This window comes from Phascolarctos cinereus, unplaced genomic scaffold (genome assembly GCF_003287225.1).
Source record: "Phascolarctos cinereus isolate Bilbo 61053 unplaced genomic scaffold, phaCin_HiC Scaffold_4;HRSCAF=312, whole genome shotgun sequence".
NCBI lineage: Eukaryota > Metazoa > Chordata > Mammalia > Diprotodontia > Phascolarctidae > Phascolarctos > Phascolarctos cinereus.
The window spans coordinates 431,122,651-431,129,209 of record NW_027555847.1 but is presented as its reverse complement, the minus strand read 5'-3'; the positions used below and the strand labels follow the sequence as shown (position 1 = coordinate 431,129,209).

The following is a 6,559-nucleotide window of genomic DNA, read 5'->3' as shown; positions in this document are numbered from 1 at the left end:
CTGCCATCAGTTGCTCCCTGATGCTTGGCTGGTGGAAGAGATGGGCAACTCAGACAGTGGTGCCTCATTTAGCTGAATCAATTTAAGGGGTCCTCAGTGCCTATCCTTGTTGAATATCCTTCTCCTGCTATTCCTAAATAAATTTCCTTTTGTTAACTATTGATTAATGACCCACAAATGTCTCAATTTGTTCCCATTTTTGTTGTTGTTGTTCAGTGCTTTCAATCATGTCGAACTCTTAGTGACCCCATTTTGAGTCTTCTTGGCAAAGATATGCAACGATTTTCTATTTCCTTCTACAATTCATTTTACTCATGAAGAAACTGACGCAAACAAGGTTAAGTGACTTGCCCAGGGCCACACAGCTAGCTAGTAAGTGTCTGAGGCCAGATTTGAACTCAGGTCTTTGTGTTCCAATATCAAACATAAATTACCAGAGAATTGGTTTATATCAGGACCAGCCCAGAACAATGGAGATCCTAAGATCAAAACACTACAGTTTGTTATGGAAGGTACTGTCTTTATCCTTGAGGTATTTTGGGAAGAATGTTTGAATTTGCTCCCAACTGTCCACCTGTGCCATGGAATGAGCCTTTGACTTGCCTTCCCAGATCACTCCGTGGCCCACCATCCTATGCACAGGTATTAAACATGGAAGAAAATAAGGGGGGTCAATGTAGTGCCCAGTATTTGGATAACAGATTGATCTGAGATTTTTCTTTACCATGAGACTGTAGTCATTCAGAGGCTATATATGCATAGGATTCACTCTTCCAGTTGTGGTCATCTTGACCAAAAATGAACAAGAAAGGCCCCCTGGCCTTTTCTATTTGGACGAGGCTTTGGCAGTTGAGTTTTCTAACGGATTACTCCAAATATCCACAAGATCTGCAAGGCCTGACTCAGTGATCTTGAGTCGTTCTAGGTCATGTTCAATATTAAGAAGGGTCATTTCCTGATAGTGCAGTGGGATCATTGTGTTGGCCACACAGACATTTATAAGCACAGTGGCTGTGGCACCCTTCAGGAAGGAGTCTATGAAAAGACAGAAGTCACCCCCTTAAGAGAATCCCAAGTAGCCCAGTGCCAGGGCCTTTTACCTCTGGATGCTGCAACATGTAGTCCAGGGCATCTTCAAAATATTCCAGACATAGATCAATCAACTCTTTGGGGAGATCTTCAAATCTAAAATAAGCCAGAGCAAGCACAGCAAAACCATGTCCAGCCAGCAAGCTGGCTCTATATTCAACAGAGACCACCTCCAGTTCCATACAGGTCAATGATCCCCAGGAAAGGCCCTGCTTCTGGAGGCAAGAAGAGGGTGGCCGGCATGCTGCCCTCTCGCACAGGGATCCTCTTCACCCCTGGCCCCAGGAAAACCCACTAGTGGACCACCTGTGCCAGCACCTCGGTGGGTTGGGGCTCGTGACTCTCGTATACCTCCAGGTCCACGAGGAAAGGGGTGTGCACGTCCCTCTTCACCAGTCTTTCAGACGGTGTCTCGGACCTCAGGGTCCGGAAGAGCCCTGGGCTCCACGCTGCTGTAGCTGCCCCCCAGAGCGGGTGCCCGCGCCAGGTCCAGCTACCTGCCAGCGTCCGCCTCGTAGTGGGCCGGGGCCTGAAAGAGCTCCCCTTTCTCATCGTGGAGGGAGGCGCGCAGGGTGACCTGCTGGGCCGGGGCCAGACCTCAGGGCGATCTCCAGTGGCTTGTCCCACAGGCTCCTCTCTATCCTTTCACTTGTCCTTTCTCAAAAGAGTTTTTCCTCTGACTATACTCTCTCCCAATCTATCCTCCCTTCTATCACCTGCCACACTTCTCTTATCCCCTTTCAATCCTACTTTTCTGTAAGGTAAGAGATTTCTATACCCAATTGAATGTGCATGTTATTCCCATTTGATCCATTTCTGAAGAGAGTAAAGTTCACTCACTTCACTTGACTTTCCCCTCTGGCCCTCTACTGTAAAAAATCTTTCATGTCTCTTTTATGTGAGATAATTTACTTCATTCTGTCTTTCCCTTTCCTTTTATCCCTGTACATTCCTCTGCCACCTCTTAATTTTATTTTTAATACCATCCCTTCATATTCAACTCACATTTGTGATCTCTGTCTATATATAATCCTTCTAACTGCTCTAAGAATAAGAAAGTTCTGAGGAATTAAAAGTATGATCTTCCCATTTAGGAATGTAAGTAGTTATTAAGTTCCTTATAATTTCCCTTTCCTCTTTAACTTTTTCTGCTTCTCTTGAGTCTTGTATTTGAAAGTCAAATTTTCTATTCTACTTTAGTCTTTTCCTCAAGAATACTTCAAAGTCCTCTATATCATTGAATGTCTATTTTTCCCATGAAAGATAATACTCAGTTTTGAGGAGTATGTTATTCTTGGTTGTAATCTTAGTTCCTCTGCCCTATGGAATAGCATATTCCAAGCCTTCTGATCCTTTAATGTAGAAGCTGTTAAAACTTGTCTTATCCTGACTGTGGCTCATGATACTTGAATTGTTTCTTTCTTCCTGCTTGAAATATTCTTTCCTTGATGGGAGTTCTGGAATATTCCTAGGAGTTTTCATTATGGTATTTCTTTCAAGAGGTGCTCAGTGAATTCTTTCAACTTCTATTTTACCCTATGGTCCTAGAATGTTGGTGCAGTTTTCCTTGATAATTTCTTGAAAGATGATGTCTAGACTCTTTTTTTTTTAAATGACTTTCAGGTAGTCCAATAATTTTTAAGTTATCTTTCCTAGATCTATTTACTGGGTCTTTTTTTTTTTTAATGAGTTATTTCCCACTGTCTTTTTTTTTTCATTCTTTTGGTTTGGTTTTGTTGTGTCTTGATTTCTCATAGTCATTAGCTTCCATTTTCTCATTTCTAATTTAAAAAAATATTTTGGTGAGTTAGCTTCTGTACTTCATTTTCCATTCACCCAATTCTACTTTTTAAAGGATTCTTATCTGCAGTGAACTTTTGTGCCTCTTTTTCCACTTAGCCATTTCTTCTTTTTAAGTCATTGTCCTGCTTATTGGCTTTTTGGACCTCTTTTACCATTTGCCTTACCTGTTTTTTAAGTTGTTATTTTCTTCAGTATTTTTGTATCTCCTTTACCAAAGCTGTTTACTGTTTTTTCATGATTTTCTTGCATTACTCTTCTTTATTTTCCTATTTTTTTCCTCTACCTCTCTTACTTGATTTCCAAAATCCTTCTGGAGCTTATCCATGGTCTGAGACCAATTCATATTTTTCTTGGAGGATTTGGATGTAGGAATTTTGTTATCTTCTTCTCAGTGTGTGTTTTGATCTTCTTTGTCACTGTAGTAACTTTCTATAGTGATTTTTTCATGTTGTTTACTCATTGTCCTAGCCTATGTATTAACTTTTAACTCTTTGTTAAGGTAGGGCTTTGCTTCCAGTGTGGAGGGTACACTGTCCCAAGCTACAGGTGTTTTGTGTAGCTGTTTTCAGAGATACTGCTAGGGACCTGTAAGTTTTCAGTTCTTCAAAGGTACTATTATCTAAGGAATGATTTGTTTGCTACTCTCCCAGCCTTGGCTGTGGTCTATCAGTGAACACTACCATTAATTTCTGACCCTGGAACTGTGATGAGACTCCCCACCCCCTCCACTGAGGCCACAAACTCTGGCGTGCTCATGCTCCTTCTTGCCCTGGGACTCCCACTCAGGACTAAGACCCTGATCAGAGTAACAGCAAAGCAACAGAGTCCTTCCTCACTGTTAGCAAAGAGACCCCTGTAATCTCCTTCTGACCAATTATTCAATCCCCTTACCATCTGCCAACTGAGAGCTCAGAAAACATCTTCTAGTGCTACTGATTCAGTGGCTCCCAAGGCCTGCTCCATTTTTTCCCTCTGTCCTAACTACTAATAAAATTGGGACAAATTGTTATGTCATCTTAAGTTTTATCTCTAAAGCATTTTAGCATACACTAACACCTTTTAAAGAGCCCTAATTAGCTTAAAAAATAATTTAAAACATTTTCCTAAGTACAACAATTTGTCAAATATCTTCCATCTGCTTTGTCTTGGCACAGTCAAATCAAATGATAAGATATTTGCTGCATATTTCCAAAAAAAAGAAAGAAAAAAACTTTGACAAATTAACAGTAAAATTTAAGAACATTATATATCAGAAACATAAATTGAGCTCAGAAAAAAAATTTTCAAAAAATATAATTTGTGATCACGTAAATTGCTTTTATCTATACGTATATTTCTAAGAGAAAGAAATTTAGACTTTAAATAAAACATATTTCAATGTCTAGTGAAACAGATTGTGAATAAGAATAATTGGGTTTTATTCCCAGATCTGCCATGACATTTTTTTTCCTGTTACCATAAGCAAATCTCTTAACCTCTATGACCCTTATTATCTACCTCTGCATAATGGAGATTACCATGGAAAATAACTTTAGTTTGTTTGCCAAAAGGTTAAGCTAACTTTCTAACTTCAATCTTTTTAGTATTATTATTAAAAAAAAAACTATCCACATTTCATCAGTGCTATGGAAAACAAGTTACCTACAAAATAAATACCATAAAACTTGGAAGATTTGCATTAATGAGGGGAAGGTCAAACAGAATTAGTGACATACATAAATTATAGATATTTTTAAAAAAGAAAATCAGTTTTATTACTTTAAACTATGAATATGAGTTAGGCCACTAACAAAGAAATGCCTAGCATCATATCCTTATGAAATGTCCTTAATGAACACATAAGAATGATTGAAGTATAAATAGGTACAGGTGCCTCGAAATACTTGCAAACAAGTGTCTTAAATTGTTTATCTTTTATGATGTTGCTTATACTATTAAATTACTTCATAAAAAAGTTATGTAAGTAGTGTGAAGGTAGATTATAGTTGAGCTTCTCATCTAAATATGTCAAATTCTGAATTGTTGAAGTTTGAGATTTTTATTTTGTTTAAAATGGCTACACACTGAGTAAAATTGACATGGGATTCTATAGACTAAAAATATGATAAGAGTGATTCTCCTTATATACTGAATTAATGTTAGGAATATAAAATTAAAAAAATAGAAACATCATCTGTGATGGCAATTAATCCAATTGGAATGAATTCAAATTATGAAGTGGACTGGGAATTAGTGTAAGTGCCTGACTGAATATCCAGGTTGTTATTTTATAAGTGTTTTCCAGGGATCAATGAAGAATTAAAGAGTTGGGAGTTGCTGATGTTCTCTGAGGGAAATGATTCACACTGTATTGCTTTTTTGAGTAACAATTATCATCTATCTACATTCTGGGGTGTGGGAAGAACACCTGCATTTTCCTGACCACCACAGGTGATTATCACAGAATGACTGGGCACATTCCTAACTTCTTTATATCTTTAGCAAGTAAAACAACCTATAAGGGATGTTCTTATAGAAACTTGTTTTAGGAATTCCATCAAACCTCAGAATGAAGTAAATTAATAATTGTGCTTTATCAGAGACTGTCCACTCCTTTGACTCCCACCTAGATTCTTCAGATGGTATCTGTGAATATTTGGAAAGAAGTGGTGGGGTAGAGAGAAGGACAAGAGACACAAAAGAAGAGAAAATCTGTGTATCTGAAGAAAAAAAATTGTCAAGTGTAATTTGGTGTCCATGTATGTTTGCTGTCATCTTTCCCTGATCAGATATGAGGTTGCAAAAACTTAGTTCTACTCCTTAATGATCAGTTTTAATTTTACATAGATATTCAAAACGTTTAAAATTATTCTGGTCAGCAAAATTTTATCTTTGTGATAGTTATGTATAGCCCCATCAATATGGTTCTAAGGACACACTGAAGTCCTCTCTGTATCAGGAGCAGAAATGAGGAAAAGTCAACCAAGGAGAAAAAGGCAGACTGGACATTGAAGCCCATCATTTCCAAAGAAGACAGACTGGCTCCTTTGCAGAAGGAGAGTTTTCATCTGAGAGTGGGAGATAGTGGTAGGAAAACACAAAGGAGAAAAGACAGAGAAAAAGTTTCCTACCAGACCCAGATTTAGATGCATTTGTGCTATAACTGTCTCAGCATGCTTTAAAGAAGGTGCCCGTGAGCTACACCCAAGATACTAAAGAAAAGGGTTACCTGCACCTGAGTGAGATCATAAGCCTCACTTGCTAGAAAGACAGGCAGGTGTGGGTACATCTGCCTCTTTTTTAAATGAAGTAATGATTTGCAAAATGTCAGTCTGTCTTATGTGTCACATTCTTCACTACGCCAAAAACAGATACATGGGGAAAGCCAGCAAGGATTCAACCTTACTTTGTCATGTATTTGCTATTAGACATGTGCATATTTTGTTTTCTTTTAGTTAAAAACTCCCACTTTTGGCATCGTTTGAAAAGGGGCAGGGAGACTGCAGATGAAAATGAAGGTAGTTCATACAAATGGTTTAATTGTTTTGATGAACACATTTTCACTTAAGGTCTTTGAAGTAATTTGAAGTAATTTTATAATAGTTAACAAAAACAGTTATGGGAGTGAGTGATAAATGCTTGAACTAGCATGAGAACAACCATGGCAAGTTTGAATCTTTTACTCTAG

At 38.1% G+C, this 6,559-nt stretch overlaps 1 pseudogene; it reads right to left on the bottom strand.

Annotated features, from left to right (window-relative positions):
• Positions 1-493: 493 nt before the first annotated feature.
• LOC110217960 (acyl-coenzyme A thioesterase 6 pseudogene) lies at positions 494-3,812 on the bottom strand (annotated as a pseudogene).
• Positions 3,813-6,559: the final 2,747 nt, after the last annotated feature.